Raw genomic sequence first — 18,103 nt, forward strand, 5'->3', positions numbered from 1 at the left:
ATGTAAAAATGGGAAAAAGAATGGAAGTTCTTCAAGAAATTAAAAACAGAATTACTGTAAGATACAGCAATCCCACTTCTGGGAATATATACAAAAGAACTGAAATGGAGTCTCAAAAGATATTTGCATACCCACATTCATTCACAATAGCCAAGAGTCAGAAGCAATCCAAGTGTCTATGAATGGATACCTGAGTAAAGAAATATATATATGTATGTACATCTTTCTCTCTCTCTCTCTCTCTTTCTCTCACACACACACACACACACACACACACACACACACACACACACACACACACTTTTTATAAAAAGGAAATCCTGTCATAAGCTACCATATGGATGAAGGCTGAAGACACTGAGATCAGCCAATCACAAAGTCAAATATTATTTTATTTATACAAAGTAGTTAAGGTAACCAAATATTCATAAGGAGACTGTAATGCCATTATGGACACATGACTAGTATTAGCTATATAATAAGCTAGCAAGTTTATAGTGTTGTTTACGGTAAAATTTCAACTATAAGATGTAGGAATAATTAAAGATAAGTAATATATACACTTGAAATATGCAGGGTACAAAATAAGTGAAACTACACAAAATTATAAAACCTAGTTATAGTTTACCATGAGCTGATTGTTGGTTGTGCCATGGTGGAAGAATTCCAGGGTTTGGTAACTTAGAACTACTGATTTGTGGACCCTCCATGGTGGTACAATAGGTTAAGGTACAGCGCTGTGAAGCTGGCTGCTGACCTTCATCCAGAGTTCAATCCCTGGCCAGGGAGGTGACCCACATGGCACAGCAAAACCCTCTTGTTTTGCCTATTGCTCCCCTTAGCAGTATACTGTGTCAATATGCATTTTCTGCTCCCCACTCTGTAGCTGGTGAATCCTCTCACTGCCCCTATACCTCTGGCCTGTACCCCAGTCCTATATGCATAAATAAATAAATAAATCTTCAAAAAAAAAATACTGATTTGTTGCTGGAGTTAAAAAAAAATCCAACTTCCAACTGTTCAAAGTTCAATCTAGTCTAAATCAAAATTAATTTTTACAGATGTGAAGCTTTCCCAACCCCTGTCAGAAGTGGGAGGATAGCGGTAGTAGAAAGAGGCAAGTGTGAAGAAAAGAAACTGCCTATTCACTTGTCTGTGGTCATCTAGCTTTTTTATAAAACACTTGCCAATTGCATGAATTCAAATACATTACCCAGTGAGAGCCCTTGACTGGGACCTCCACACTACCTGATGCAGGCAGCCCTTAACTCATCTCCAATGGTATTATCTGAGCTGTTAGCCCTGTGGTTCACCCACAACCTTTCCTCTGTTGGTTTCCTGCACTAGCTGGGCAGTCTTCATTGGCGAAGGTTTTTCAAGATGACTCACAGCTGCTACCCTCCTGCAGACAGCCTGGAGAGCAGGAAATGTCAAGCACTTGCTCTCCTTGTTGGGGTTGGGGGGAGGGGAGAAATAGCTCCAGCCACAAGGTTGCTTTCAGGTGAGAGTAGAGGCCAGTCTTTGTGTTCAGGTATCTCCAAATTCTGGGAGGCATACAACCCACTTGCTCACTTCCTAAGTTTTTCTTAGGATTTCATTCTAATCCCATAATATCACCAAACTAGTGACTACAGTTCACTCTCCTCTTATACACTCAACCCCAATCTCTGTATTATTTTCTTGGGATTTCTCTCAAATGATTTAGGGATTTAAGGAGAACAGAGAGGAAAACCTTCACTTCCCCAGGGAAGAGCATCCTCTATGCGTAGGAATACTTTGCATGGAATCTACTGCTAGTCTTCCTGATACAGACTGGATATATAGGGTGGAGGATATATCAGTTGTCATTCCATTTGGCCAACTCCAGACAAATCTGCAATGGATGCTTCTACAATCTCTCTTCGAATTACATGGCTACTTATTACTTACAGACTGTAATTTTGGCATCCTGGTCCAAAATTTTAGCTGAAAGAAAACACCCATTTAACATTCAATTTTATCTATCTCTGTAACAAAAAGCATAGGAAAATAACTAGGACAAAATCAAACTAAAGTACTGTTACTTCAACTCTATTAAATATTCAAATAGGGCTTTCCTGGTGACACAGGAGCTAAAGTCTCAGCGCTACCAAACTACTGCCAGCCACTGCAACATGAGTTCGATCCATGGCCAGGAAGCTGACCCACATGGTGCAGCAGACATCTCCAGTCTCGCCTGTTGCTGCTACAAGCAGTGTATTTCAGCAGATCCTCTGTTGTGCTCATTCTGTCTCTGGTGAATCCTATTATTACCTTACCTGCTCCTCTGGTCTACAAATTAGTTCTTGTACGAATAAATAAAACAAATCTTAAACAATAAATAAATATGCAAATAACTGCACAAATAAGCACTGTCGCACAGAAAAAGATAGCAACATGGCTGAGCCCAAACAGTTGTTGGCAGGCAGGGTAACCTCTGGCACCCAATGCTTGACACTCTGATTATGTGCATCTAAAGGTGTTTAGAGGTATTAGTGCAAAACTAGAAATGACCATTTGACCTGCACAACTTCCACGGCAGAATGCAGATCCTTCCAAAACCCATGCAACGGGGAGCAAATATCTGGATGGACATGCCCTACCTTCATTAAAGAAATCACAGAGTAAGTCAAAATATCACTGGCAAAGATAATGCTAATCCTGCCAGTCCATACTGCATGCCTATATCATTCCAGCTAAAAATTAATTTATAAATGCTTATCACTACCAGAATCTACCATCATCAGTCACAGACAACAAAAAAATGAAAACTCCCTAAGGGCTAAAGTCATTAACGCAATGCTGGTGACAAAGATTCACGAGATTATTTAATTTTTTACATCAGATCATGCTAGCATGTTTATGAGTCTGTAAATTATTACTTATTAAAATATCCAATGACTAAAATAAAAAATAATGAATGTTGTGACTTATTAGTAAAATTGTTTTGTAAGGTATAGATACAGATGAATAACCATCTCAGTGCAACCCCTTGTACCATTTAGAGAAAATAAGAGGATCTCTAAAGAGTTACATCATGTTATAAACTGTTAGATTGCTGCCACATCTCTCTACCACCAACTAACCATCCACGTTTCAGATTTCAAAGGTCAGTTTAGTTCAGCAAACAACCTGGAAACCAAAACCAGAATCCAGAAAACTGACTGCCAAAAAGCAGCACTTGAAGCAGCAGCTAACAGTGACTTTGAATGGCACTAGAAAGGTGCCAAGGTTTAAAAGACAAGAATTAAGAAACAGCTTGGTCAAGAGAAGGTTAACTCCAAATTATACTACAGCAAAGCTAAAAAGGATCACAGGATTCTCTAAACAATATTCACCCATTATTTTTTACTTCCCACTAGTCTCCCTCAGCAAATTTTTCACATTTAACTTTATTTTCTTAATGCAAGGCTCAATTCTTTACTTTCATTGAATGGGGATACAAACTAGGATCTCTGATAATCTCTTTTGAAAGAAGTGATTATCTACAAATATTTAAGGGAATATGGCTTTTAAAATTTAGGAAAGATGTAATTTTATAATTCAACCATTTATATGGCCCCCCAAAACAAATAAAAAAGTAACTGTCTGTCCATACTTTAACACAAGATTTAAACATATGTTATAAAATCTTTAAGAAAAGAACCAAAACTGACATAAAAAAAAAAATCAAACTGACAATGGCACAAAAATATTTGGTAACTAAAAGATTATAATGAGAAACAGGAGCCTACTGAATCAAGATCAACTCCTCAACCTGGCATTCTCACCTCTTCATGGTCTAGCCCTAGCCTGCCTAAATTTTAAGATCTCACTTCCTACTGTTTCCCTTTTAGATATTGTGCCAAGGAAACTGTACTGTTCACAGTTCCTACTATTCTCCTTAGTACCTGTGCACAATGGTGAACCTCTCTTTTTCTTCTGCATCACTTCTTAATAGTCACAGGTCCAAATTCTACCTTTCCTCCAATGACCACCCCAAGTGACATCTTGGCCAAGAACTCTTCCTTGATTTCTCAAGAGTGTTCTCTCCTACGGCTCTGGCTGCCTTTTACAATAAGCCACACACCGTACCTTTCAATAGTCATCTTTATTTATTTATAGTGTCACTACCTCACTTAACCTGTATATTTTCACAATTATGGAGCAACACGTACATACATACAAGAATCCCCTGGTCGGGCCTCCCTCCAGGAGAGCAGACCCAGTCTCTAACCCTTGGCAGGTTATCTCCTACCTGTCTTGTTATACCCTCAGATTTAAAAGCATATTAATTCTTTTGGCTCTTCCGCACTAGGGCTTAGTTCTCTCAGGTAAAGGTCTGGGACAATCACATTCCTTGTCTGTTTTCTGTCTACCATACAAAGTCCTTATATAACCAATGGTTGGGACACCACAGACCAAGCTTGTCTCAGGGAGCCTGCAGTTGGTAGGTAGGTGAATAGTCCTACACTCACTGTCACTGGCTAACCTGGTACTGCCTTGCTGACGAGGCATTTCAGTTTTCTCATACAAACATAAAGGATATGATGAAGTGACTGGACCTGGACTCTGGAGTCCTGCTCCCCACTTGGCTTGAAGCTCACCTCTTTGCTACTGAATCTTCAAGCTATTAATCTTCTTGGTAGTCACACAGTTTCTTAGCCACCCAGGCCTTGAAGTTCTCAAAGGAAGCTGATTATCAAGCATAATGGTAGATAGAGAGAATTGGCTCAAATTACAGATATCCAAGCAACTTTATTTCTTAGCACTTATAAAACATATTATGCCCCACCAAGGGAAAAAGTTTAAGTTTAAACTAGTCCACCAATTATTATAAAGTAATTTTAGAAATGTTAAAGTGCAAGAAATGTATTTCAGAATTCATGAAATATAGTAAATGTAGAAGCTAAATAAATCCATAATATGTCTAGATTTCATATGCACAATACATATGGAACTTACAAAATGTAATACATCTAGAAATATATCTAATTTTGAGAAGTTTTAAATATGTGATAGTTTATAATTTATTTTTTCACTGAAATTATATCTGGAATGCTTCCCACCTCAGTTGCATATAGATCCACCACATTCTTTTTAGGTTCTGCATAATATTCCATATGCTGGCTGTATCACTGTATGTTTAGTTATTCCAGTCTTTCGCCACTACTAACAAAGATGGAATAAGGATACACCCACATGTATATTGTTGAACACAAAAGCTAAGTCAAAGGTGTGTGAATTTATGTTCATGGATATTGCCAAGTGCTCTCCAAAAAAGTCTGAACAATTTAAACATTCACTTTGTCAGTGAATATTTTTCCTGTTACCCAAACAGATTTGTAATCTTCCAGCCTCTGCCAATCTAATGGGAGAAAAGCACATCCAATTGCTTTTCAGAAGATTCCTTATATTGTCTTTTGTTTACCCATTGTCCATTATTCATGGTCTATTTTTCTCCTAGTCTATTATTTGTGTTTTAATTCTTTTGTGGTTTTTGTCTTTGGTGATACAGACATTTCAAATCTTTAAACAGTCAAATTCAATCATTTTCCATTTGTACCTAAGATTACTGGCAAATAGGTAATATTTTCTTCCAATATGTAATCCATTCTTTGTAAATTCCCTGAAAGTACTTGGAGAGAGATGGGATATATTCCACAATGCACACAGTCAATCCTGAGTTCACTTCCGAAAGATGCAGGTGCCAGTCAGTACTCTACCACTCTGTGGGCACTATTTCAGCCAGTTCACTTCCTTCGTGTCTGAGGTAGATGCCTAACCCATTCCAGGCTGTATGTGCCAACCTGGTCAGCCTGACACCATGGCCCAAGCCCAGAGATCAAGGAACAGGCAGAGGGAGCCAAGTACCCCACTATCCCTGGCTGAGTTCCTGAATCAGGAGTATCTGGCCAAGCCATCGGCCCTCTCCCTCAGACTCAGATATTCAGATTGCCTGTGGAACTGCACCCCTGACCTGGCAAAAACAAACACAGGGCACTGGGTAACTGGTGATTAAATCCGAACAGGCCCAGCTGCCAAGACATAGTCCTTATGACACAGTTCCAGACACCCAGGGAACAGAGGGGGAAAGCTGGCTCTGTCCCTCCACATCTGCACGGTGAGATCAGATTATGGATCCATCTGTCCCCCACGTTTAGTCTATAACTCACTGCAACCCACCTGTGTGAGCATCACCCTTCAGGCCTTCATGACTCACCCAATTGCCAACAAGAGGACTCAGGACAGTTAGGTTCCAAGTTCCCCAACTCTAAGCAGTGTGGGTGAGCTCTGGTTACCAGCTTGGTGGGAAAACATGAAGCTGCAGATGGGTCAGAGATTGGTGTACCCACACACCCCTCTGATGAGGTGTGTAACTCATGATGTAGCCAGAATCATAGAACTTCATGGGACGGGAAGGTGGCTGCACAGAGTAGGAGCAGATACAGCCCTTTCACAATTGTTTTTTCCTTTGCCTCTGGATTCCAAACCAAGAGCACAATCAACTAAACTCAGGGGTGATCTTGCCAAATTTGGAAGGGGCGAATAAAGCTGAATTCTTGCTACGACTTTTTTAAATGCCAAGTTACCTAACAATCCCAATGCTTCTGTTTAAGAGAAACTTCATATACATTAGAGACTCCTGGCAGCTGAGCTAAACTCAGCTTTACCAAGAATTCCTCCTCACCTGAATATGGGAGAATATTTATGGGGAAGGGTCTTTGTCTCATGTGTCTGTCTCGAGCTTCCCAGAATCTTGGGAAAGTTCATCAGGAAGCAGTGAAAACCTGAGGGATGTGCTCAAACACATCTGCAATTCAGCAGTTTCTTGCAGAGCGCAACTGGGGAAAATCCCACCTCACTTTTCTCTTATGCAAAATTACTCTTATATAAAATCAGATGTGATATGCAACTTAATGTTCCTGTATGTAAAAAGCCCCTCCTGTGCTGTTATAACTCCAGTCATCCTGAAAAGCATGAAAGCCAAATACTGGTATGTTAGCAACCTAACAATAATATCCCATTTAGTATTGTATACCCCAGAAGGTATCCAACTAGACAGTTCAGTCTTAGCTTATCAAAGTCAAGGAAGACACGAATAGAAGGCACCTTGAAGGGACCATCTATTTGTCCTCTGGCCTCCACATTTAGTGGTTCTTTACTATGGTAAATATTTTCTAAATGTGTGTTGAATCAATTATATTGAAACTGTTTTTGGAATGAAAAGGTGCCTTCTCAAAGAAGTTAATTTCTAATATATTTAAGTCTGATAAACATTCTTGTGACCACTGAACACATGACAATTTAAATTTAAGTTCAAAAGAAAATTTAAAGTGTAATTCCTTGGTCTCATTGGCCCCAATTTGTGTGACTGCCACACTGAACAGTGTATATAGAGAACATTTCCCATTATTCTTTTGGCCATCACAGACTGATGCATTAAAAAAAATCTTGAGAATCTGAAGAATTCTTAGCTTGCAGCCATTATATACCAGGTAATCGAAGTGTCATAATTAAATTTAAAAATGCACTGCTCCTTTATCAGAAAGAGAAACACTAATGAGTAGGACCTTTATCATAACAGATTGATCACCTATGAAGAAGTTAAGTAGAGTATAACTCTCATCTGTTTTTGTTGACAAACTTAATATGCTATGCAGAAGGCACACTTGCCAATGCTGAATCCTCTCTCTGGAAAGATAAAACTTCAAGTAATGATAATTGAGGGAACTAATTTTTATATAACCAAAATATCCTAAGTAGAGCGAGGGTACAAACATCTAGAAAACTTCTAACCCAGAAATTTTAAAATATAGGCATACAAAACCAAAAATCTCTTTTAAAGAGTTCAGAATTTGAGGCTAAGAGGAAGCTTGCCATGAATCTGTTAAGTATTTAAATAAAAACAAATGAAGTATCTATGTGGCGCATATCCCACAACTAAATGTTAACATTTCTTCACAGATAAAACACACATGCACAGGGAGTTAAGAGAAAAGGGATTTTCTATTTAGTTTTACAGACTCCTAACAACATTGAAGCTTTAGGGGAAAAGTCCCAGACAGCAAAGTTACAACACTGCTAAGGAAAAGATTTTTCCCCCATAGTGATACAGTGAGAAGACAATAAACAGAGCAAAATCCAAATCCAGATGGATAATGATAGACAGAAGGGGGTACCTGGAGGTAAAAGATCTTAGAGTACCAAGCTATAAAACAGTGTACTAGAGTCTAAATTTCTGCAGCGTGTTTGTGATGTTAACTGAGCTATCCACCACACTGCCCAGTAAAACAAGCTTTACTTACTGAAGGTCATTCACCAATTCTTATTGAGACATGCTCCCCCTACCTTAAGGAAAATTCAAGTATTAGAAACTACTTTGTTTTCAGCTCGATCCTAAGGTCCGAAACTCTCTACTATTAGAACAGGACCAACGAAACAGATCCCTAAAATACAGGCCAGAAGGTAGCTAAAGTGGGTGGCCAATACTTGGAAGCTGGTAAAGTCAAATTAACTTCCACCTCACCCTTCCCCCTCCACATCACCTCATAACAGCTGAACAGTGATTTTTTTTTTTAACCTGACTCCAGTGTCCTTGAAAAGCTATATATCACCATGAAATCAAACTGTATCTTCTCCTTTGGAAACATACATGTTCTGTGACAAGACAGAAAATCGTTAGACCATAGTGGGTAGAACCACACTGGTTTCTCATACTGACCTTGACTTTACTGGAAATATTCAGGCTAAAAATTTCATCAATGTAAGAGAGAAACAAGGTACATTTCCCCCTTTCATATCACACATTCATTATTTCAATTCTGTTGCCGACTGCTCTTTTTATCTTTTCATAAACCCTAAGGAACTCAACAGAAAACAGCATGAGTCAAAAGAAAACAGGTAAGAGTCTAAGTGATGAGAAATACATTGCCATATGTATACTATCATTCACTGAAATTTTTATTATTTTTAATAAAGAAAATCCATATGATCATCAAAAATATATTATAAGCATCTTACAGACTGTGATATAGTTCCTTAAAGTAAGTATGTACACCAAAATATGCCTAAATTTTCAACCCACAGCAAAAAGATTGAAAAGACTTAAACATCAAAACCAAAATGTTTTAACTAGAATTTATCAGATTTGCTAAAAAAATTCTTTACTGAGACATTACAGAAGAAATTAACTTTTTAAACAAAGACAATTTTTTAAAGTAAGCAATCTTACAAAATATTTATCTAACAGAATCCAGGCATGCTGGCTCCAGCATCTCTACTGACATACCTTAAAAACCACAAATTACTATGAAATAGGCCTGGAAATATGTGGTCCTTATAGAAAATGTCTTTAACAAAGAAAGGTTTCTTTCTAAATTACATCAGTATTCACAAAATGGAACAACTTGTTATAGATGCAAAGCACTGGTCTCATGTTCAGTAATACCTTTACTAATAAAAGAATATGGCTGCATATCACACTTCTCTTTCAACAAAACTTGATTATCAGGGGCTAGAATTGAAAGGCGTAAAGATAAGTTCCAGGATATCAATAGAATGGCTGCAGAATGAAATTATCATTAAATATTAACAAAAGTTAAGCATGCAATAAAATATAAAATATGCATCAGACAGTTTTTGGATGAGGTTAAGGAAAAGAGGCAGTGAGCCAAACGACTATTAACAGGAAGAGAAAAAAAAAGAATCTCTGTTCAAATAGGGAAGGGGGAAAACAGCAAATGCTGAAGAAGCGGGGGTAGAGCTTCAGGAGTGTGGTGGGAGGAGTGGGAAGGGAAGCAGGGGCAGGTAATTCTTTCTGACCCTGTTCTTCCACCTATGTCACACACTGAGTGTCTACACTTAGGCTGCTTTCACCATTAACCTCAGCAGAAGCTGCTGTGGCAGAAGGATTCTGATGTCTGAAACTCCACCCAGATCTGTGTAACTGGCGTAACTTGCAACATAGGGTTTAAACACAGAAATTCTGCCTAAGATAACATGATTGTTTTCAGTAGTCTGTTAATCAAAAGTATCAGTAAATAAAACCAGAGTCTTAAGTTTTGACAGAAAGAAAGAAGGCAGAGACAAGCAGGCACAGTGCTTATAAAGCTGGCAGCAAGTGAAAGGAAGACACTAAGGATGAAATGCCACTAGTGAGTCATGTGCAGCTACAGCCCAGTGCCTCCCTTTATACAGGTTATCTCAGTTGAGCCTCACAATAACCCTTTGGCTAAAGCAGTCATATCTTAGAAAACTAGCAATGTCTGATAAGTCAAACTCTAAAACTAATAGTTGATGTCGGAGATGCATAGTCTCTTTATACAATCCGAGTAAGGTTTGCCTCAAGACCACACAATTCCACTCCCAGGTACAATCAGAGAGAATGTTGGTGTACCATAAGAGACTTAAAAACATGTGCTCACCAAAAACTTGTGCACAAATATTCACAGTAGCATTATTCAAAATAATCAGAAAGTAGGGCCCTCCCTGGTGGCGCAAAAGGTTAAAGCACAGCTCCGCAAGCTGGCTACAGCCAATTCAGTGCATAGTTCCATTCCGTGCAGAGTTCAATCCCCCACCCTGGAGGTGATCCACATGGGGAGGCAGGCACCCTGACCCCCCCCACTACTCCCCTCAGCAGTGTACTTCGTCAGTCTACCTGTTCTGCTTCCCAGTCTGTCTCTGGTGCATCCTCTCACTGCCCCTGCACCTCTGGCCTGCACCCCAGTTCTGTATGCATAATAAATAAATCTTTTGAAAAAATATTAATCAGAAAGTAGAAGCAAGCTAAATATCTATCAACTTATGCATGGATCTATCAGTTCATGAGAGGGTAAATAAAACAGGCCCTCTTTATACAGTACTATGTGGCAATTGAAAGACTGAAGTACTGATAATGCTACAACTTGGATAAACTTGAAAACATAGCAAGTGAAGTCAGACACAAATTAAAGTATGTACAATTACTTTTCAAAGAAATGTCCAGGATAGGCAAATCCACAGAGACAGAAAGTAGACAAGCGGTTGCCAGGGGATGAGGGAGGCAGGGAATGGGCAGTGCTTATGGGTACAATTTTCAATTCTAAGGTAATAAAGATGTTCTGGAATTAGCAGAGGGTTGTATAACTTGGAGAAGATGAACTTAAAAAAAAAAAACTATAAACTGTTCAAAGATATATTTTATAATATGAGAATTATATATCAATAAGAAAAGATCTACCAAAAGATAGCATCTTAAAAGACTGACCATTAGAAGAAGGGACTCTAGCCTGACAGCACTGTAACATCAAGTTCAAAGGAGGGGGGAAATCAAAAAATGGCACTGACTAGGGGAAAAGCTTCATCAGTAGAGGGCTCAGAACATCTTTCTCGTTGGCCTGTAATCAGAGTCTGGAAATGTAAATTCTTGACCTACTTGCAGCGAAGATGGCCATGTGACTCATCTCAATACAATGAAATATAAGCAGAAACCCTCAGAGGAAGGGGTTGCCTCATTTTCTGAATAAAAGGGAAAAACCTAACCAGGAGAGAAAGCTTTCACTGTTACCCTCAACTTGTCCTCTATTTTCCTTTTAGGAACAAAGAAGTGGTACCTAAACATGAAAAAGCTATTTCATGAGAATGAGCAGAACATAAGGAAGCCTCTATGCTAGCCTGACAGCACTGTAACATCAAGGGCCCCTGGCTTATACTACCTTCGAATGTCTATCCCCAAATGCTGAAGCCACAAAGAACCACTACCTCTGCAATCTTCACTGAAGCTCTATTATCTGAGTTGAACTTACACCTAAGTTACACATCCTAAAATTTCTTTTTCTTTTTAAATAAATGCTTTCTTTCTTTCTTAAGATTTATTTATGCATACAGAACTGGGGTACAAGCCAGAGTTGCCGGGGTGGTGAGAGGCTTTACCAGAGACAGAGCAGGTTGCAAAACAGGCAGATCGATGAGGTACACTGCTGAGGGGGGCAGCGGGCAGGTCAGGAGAGGTCTGCCGCGCCATGTGGGCCACCTCCAGGTGCAGGGTTTCAAACTCAGACTAAAGCAGCTGCAGCTAGCTTGTTGTGCCAGGAGGGAGGACCAAATTACCTTTAAAAAAAGAAGAAAAAAGATTTATTTGTGCATATAAGAACTAGGATACAGGCCAGAGGGGGAAGAGGGTGCCGGGGGTGAAAGAATTCACCAGATAAAGCAGAGTGGGGGGGCAGAACAGGCAGACTGATTGAAATACACTACTGAGGGGAGCAGCAGGCAAGACAGGAGAAGTCTGTGTGCCATGCAGGTCAGCTCCCTGGCCAGGGGTTGAACCTGTGCTGCAGTGGCTGCTCATAGTTTCATAGTGCTGAGACTTACCCCCTTGTTCCACCATGGAGGCCCTACAATTTATTAAGAAAGAGGCCCTCCCTGGTGGTGCAGCAGGTTAAAGCACAGCACTAAGAAGCTAAAGCCACTTCCGCATAAGTTCGATTCCAGCCTGCCCTGGAAGTGACCACATGGAGCGGCAGACCTCTCCTGTCTCACCCACTGCTCCCCTCAGCAGTGTACTTCGTCGATCTGCCTGTTCTGCTCCCCACTCTGGCTCTGGGGAAGCCTCTCACCGCCCCTGAGCCTCTGGCCTGTATCCCAGTTCTGTATGCACAAATAAATAAATCTTTAAAAAAAAACAGAGCCCTCCCTGGTGGCGCAGCGGGTTAAAGCACAGCACTGAGAAGCTTAAGCCACTTCCGCATGAGTTCGATCCCCGCCTGCCCCGGAGATCCACATGGTGTGGCAGACCTCTCCTGCCCCGCCCGCTGCTCCCCTCAGCAGTGTATTTCATAGATCTGCCCGTTCTGTTCCCCGCTCTGTCTCTGGTGTGGTGAATCCTCTCACCCTCCATTTCTGGCTTGTACCCCAGTTCTGTATGAATGAATAAATAAATCTTTAAAAAAAAAAAACAGAAAGAGCTAATAGGACACTTCTGAAAGATAGTAATGGGAAACAAAAGTGTAAATTGTTCTTTATTTTTTAGGCACTTTATAAAACAAGAATATTCATTTTACAAATAGCTTAGGAAGGGAATAAGACTTAAGCAGACACAGCACAGGGGTGTTTATTGGGTATCCAACTAGGTGATCTTTGAAAAGCTGAGCGGTTATTAGTTTGTTTTCCAAGATCAGAGAATCTGAATGTCAAGCCTACAAGAACAAAGTGGTCTATTCAAAATGCCATATTTTTTTAGGCAATATTACCTTTTGAATCAACTATTTTTTTTCTTTTAAAGCATCAATAAATACTAATCTTTCCACTTCACAGATGAGAAGACTAAGGTTCAGAGATGAAGTAAAAGGCCAAAAGTCACACAGTTAGATGGTAGAGGAATCAGTATTCCCACTTAGCACCAACTCAAAGACTCTGCCTATGCCTAAATGAGAGGACAAGTGGAGACTTTACAGAGACTCGTGCAACTTCATCATGATTAAACAACAAATGACATTGAAACAGATCTAATTTTGTTGTAAATAACTTTAAAGACAATGATTTATATGTGTCAGATAGTAATGTATCTTGTGGATAAAAGTTGAGATATCTACTAATATATTACTTAAAAGGAACAAAAGAAGTAATATTGCTCAGAATATCCAAACATGAAGACTAGACCCACTTCCTAACTAACCTTGGATGTCAGTCTTCCCAGGGAACTACTTATATAATCGTTGTCCGTCACAACTCCTCTCTCTTGTCCCACACAACTTAGATTAGAAATGTCTTGACACTTCAGCCTATCTTCTCAACCTATGAAAACACAGGTCTACACTGAAAATTGTTTTCTCCCTTACCTCAATTATATATTCTTCCTGCCCCACAACTCTCTACTTCACAACATTCCATCAACACTTCATGCTTCCACCCGTTAGCTATCTAAAACATAAAACTGCTCCCTCATGCTCTCTAGGTTATCTATTCTACCGAAAGCCAAGGACTCAAAATACAACATTAGCATTAGTTGTACAATTATTGATTTCAACCATTAGTTTCCCTTGCTGGCCACCATGTACTCACTATCCACTCAGTAAATTAATGAATATGAGATACTTGAATCAATGACTGAACAAGTGAACATTACACAGGTTTCAGGTATACAGCATTATAACTCAACGTCTGTATATATTATGATTGTCACCAAAATTGAGTCATTTTAACTAATTTTCCCACTCCCCCCCTTCTGTCACATAACCACCACTTTGTGCTTATATTCTAAGATTTTGTCTTTTGTTTTATTTTTTCATTTGTATTTAATCCCTTGACTTTCTTATGAAAAAGGGACATTACTAGCTTCTATATCCCCAAAACCAACAAATCTGAGCTGCCCAATAAATGATAAACTCAGTGTCACCATAGCTCCTTACAAAAAAATGTCTCCATTGGGCATCCCTGGTGGTCAGGGAGTAAGCCTCAGCACTGTGAAGCTATCAGCAGCTTCTACAGCACAGGTTCTGTCCCTGGCCAGGGAGCTAATCCACATGGTACAAAAAACTGCTCCTGTCTCACATGCTGCTCCCGTCTGCAGTGTATTTCAGTCAGTCTGCCTGTTCTGCTCCCTACTCTGTCTCTCGCCTCCTGCACCTCTGTCATATACCCCACTTCTTGTATGCATAATTTTTTTTAATGTCTCCACTGAATTGTTACTCAGTGCCACCAGTTTCTGAACTGAGATATGTCTACTTAGACAGGAGTTTAGTGTCATTCAGGGGAGATTTCATCTCCACACATATATTTCTGATTTTTGTAAAATTGTTCTCTTACACAACCAGCATGCATTATTTTTACAATCAGGTATGTGTTTTTGGAGAAGACAGAGAAGAGTGGGGGAGAAAGATTAATCACTTATTACTCTTTATTACATAAGAATAGAATCCAAAACAAATTACATTCAAATTCAAAAAAGTGGGAAAAAAACTCTCCCTACTTAAACTTCAATGATTTCATTCTGACAATGAAAAATCATATAAAATCATCTTTTTCTTTTTTCATTAGCTTCTAGGGTGCTTAGAACTAAAATATTCATTCTAGATATTGGGTTCATCTGATCTTTTGTTTAATTATTTTTAATGCTCTGATAAAACTAAATGTATAAAATATATCTTAATAACTTAAGTAACCTACAGTCATTTTTGATGCAGGCATAACATAACCACCATGGAGTAGCTGAAATTAGGCAGAGTCACTTTCTGCACCATCAAAACTGCAGTGAAGTCTTCAGAAATTTAGTCTCTTCCAAATCTAGGCAAAATTTATCTAAATAATTTCAGTACTCTTTATCCAGCTTTTTAGTTTGGGTTCTTTAAACCACCACATATTTAATCATTGTTAAAAATCAACTATACAGGCCCTCCCTGGTGGTGCAGCGGGTTAAAGCGCAGCACTGAGAATCTAAAGCTGCTTCCACATGAGTTTGATTCCCGCCTGCCCCGGAGGTGACCACATGGCGTGGCAGACCTCTCCTGACCCGCCCGCTGCTCCCCTCAGCAGTGTACTTCGTCGATCTGCCTGTTCTGTTCCCCACTCTGTCTCTGGTGAAGCTTCTCACCGCCCCTGAGCCTCTGGCCTGTACCCCAGTTCTGTATGCACAAATAAATAAATCTTTAAAAAAAAAAAACCAACTATATAAAATTAAAAAAATCTTTTATAAAGCATTAGACTACCCATGTTAACATACAAAATCTTAACATTATTCTGCTCCCAGAAACCTTGTGACTGGCCTAATTTTACCTCGAGGTAAAAGATCTACTGAGAAATAACTGTGCATATAACTAAAGTAGGAACTCCTCAAAATAAAATCTTGCCTTAATACTTAGACATGCCTAACAAACAGTACAACAGAAAACAGCCACCAAAAAACATAAAGGCTAGCATTTTATAATCTAAGTCTTTGTGGGAAAAAGCAATGCCAGTCACAAATAAAGAACCTTTATATGTATCTTCCATATTCCCTACATAACAATAAACATACTCCCAAGAAGTTGAAGCCTATTTTTCTACTGCCATAGTGAAAACGTGGGAGATAAATTTACATCTTCAGAGCTCTTCAAATAGTGGGCAATGTTGACAAGAAGTTGCAAGTGTAAATATTTGTTCTCTTCTTGGTTTATAAATTTCATGAGATAAAATTCTGTATATAGAGCCACTAATTAAAAAGGAATCTATTTGCCTTTGTAGGCTGCTTGAGGTTGTATGTTTATTCGAGATTAATAAAACGGTGCACACTAAAAAGGAATGGGAATTAGAATTTTGAACTTCACTGGTTTTATAAGCTCCTCCTGGTAAGGAAAAGATTTATCAAATCTAATAAGCTTCTTCAGATGATAATTTGTGTTAAGACACAGCAGCCTAGTAAAATGTAGTATCTCTCCCTGACCTTAAAAGGAAAGAAGGAGGATGATATGTGATAAAAAACAGTAAATTAAATGTTTGAGAAAAAGAAAGACAATTTTCTATAACTTTGATCTTAGGGGGTAACTTGATAACACCATTTAGTGGTCATCAAGTAACAAGGTCCTCTCATCCTTCAAGATTGCTTTAATGAGCTACTTAAAACAGCTAGGTAAATAAAACTGATTATCACCTAGCACTTACAGATGAATAGCTACTACTACTACTATTTACACTTCTATTCTAATCTGAAACTTATACCTTAAATGTGAATTGATTTCTTTATAAAACACCACTGCCACAAACAATTAAGTTAATGAGTTCTTACTACAGGGAACTGTTCAAAGCACTCCTTGTATATTACTAACTTAATTTACCAAACAGTTCTGTGAAATAAGTACTATTATTTGCAACTTATAAAATAAAAAAATTGAAAACATATATCCACACAAAAGTAATTTTACTGCCAGTAGGTGACAGGTCCATCAGCTCTACATAAATTGGTATTTGGCCCTCGCTGCCCTCCCCACAAAACTCCTTAGAGTCTTCCCCTCCACCCAAACCACCAAGGGCATTCCTTATTTCTATTAGATGTTCCAGTTCCCATTCCTTTCTCTTTACTGCCAAGAGTGCTGGGGGCTGGGACTGGGGATGGGGTAGAGAATTTGCCTGAGGTGCTTCTGTCCCACTGTCTCTACCAGGTAAGTTTATTCTCTCCCATTCCTTTGAACATCAGCTACACATAAAATAATGGTTCTTGAATTTGCTTAGACCTCTTAGCTCTTAGCTGAGATCTCCACCATCTAGCAGACTACCCTGTGTCCTTACAGGAAGTCAAATATCTCTCTCAAACTCATGACCAAGATCAGAACTCTACACCCCATCCCCCCCCAACGCCCCAACCTTCCCTATCAGTAAGTGGTATCCTCCTCTCACAGCTAATTCGGCTTGGGACACTCTTTCTTGAGACAAAGCTGTATCTTAGGTTTCATTCAGGTCTGAACTCAAATGTTACCTTCTCAGAGGCTTTCCCAGATAAGCCCTATTAAATCTTCAGCACACCTACCATTTAACTGAAGGAAGCTTACAACTTGGTAATATGTCAAACTCCTTGAGGGTCATATCTACCTGCTCAGTTATTGCCTAGGCCAATGCTGAGTAAAAAGCAGGTGCTCAGAATTTGTTGACTTCAAGACTGGAAGAAGAGGATGACTAGACACTCAACCAGGAAAGATGCCTATCATTTGTTGAAGATATAAACAAGGGGCAGCCAACACTAGCTGCCTATAAGTTTGTCTTTTGCTTTTTTTTTTTTAATTTTTTAAAAAATTTATTTATTTGTGCATACAGAACTGGGGTACAGGCCAGAGGCTCAGGGGTGAGAGGCTTCACCAGAGACAGAGTAGGGAACAGAACAGGCAGATGGACGAAGTACACTGCTGAGGGGGGCAGCAGGTGGGTCAGGAGAGGTCTGCTGAGCCACGTGGTCATCTCCGGGGCAGGCGGGAATTGAACTCATGCGGAAGTGGCTTTTAGCTTCTTAGTGCTGTGCTTTAACCCACTGCGCCATCAAGGAGGGCCCTGTCTTTTGCTTTTTTATATTCCCATGAAGACTGCAAACCACTGTTTACAATAATCCAGTTCACAATTTTAAACTCTTGATGGTAACTCAAAATAAATAATGTTCACA

The 18,103-nt window shown here is 39.3% G+C and overlaps 1 protein-coding gene across 3 annotated transcripts in view; it reads right to left on the reverse strand.

Moving 5' to 3' along the window:
- Positions 1–18,103, reverse strand: part of KAT6B (K(lysine) acetyltransferase 6B) — a 166,073-nt gene that overhangs the window by 110,063 nt on the left and 37,907 nt on the right. The gene's annotated exons all lie outside the window — the stretch shown is intronic.

The sequence above is a fragment of the Condylura cristata genome, unplaced genomic scaffold, assembly GCF_000260355.1.
Source record: "Condylura cristata isolate star-nosed mole 26May11 unplaced genomic scaffold, ConCri1.0 scaffold00011, whole genome shotgun sequence".
Lineage (NCBI taxonomy): Eukaryota > Metazoa > Chordata > Mammalia > Eulipotyphla > Talpidae > Condylura > Condylura cristata.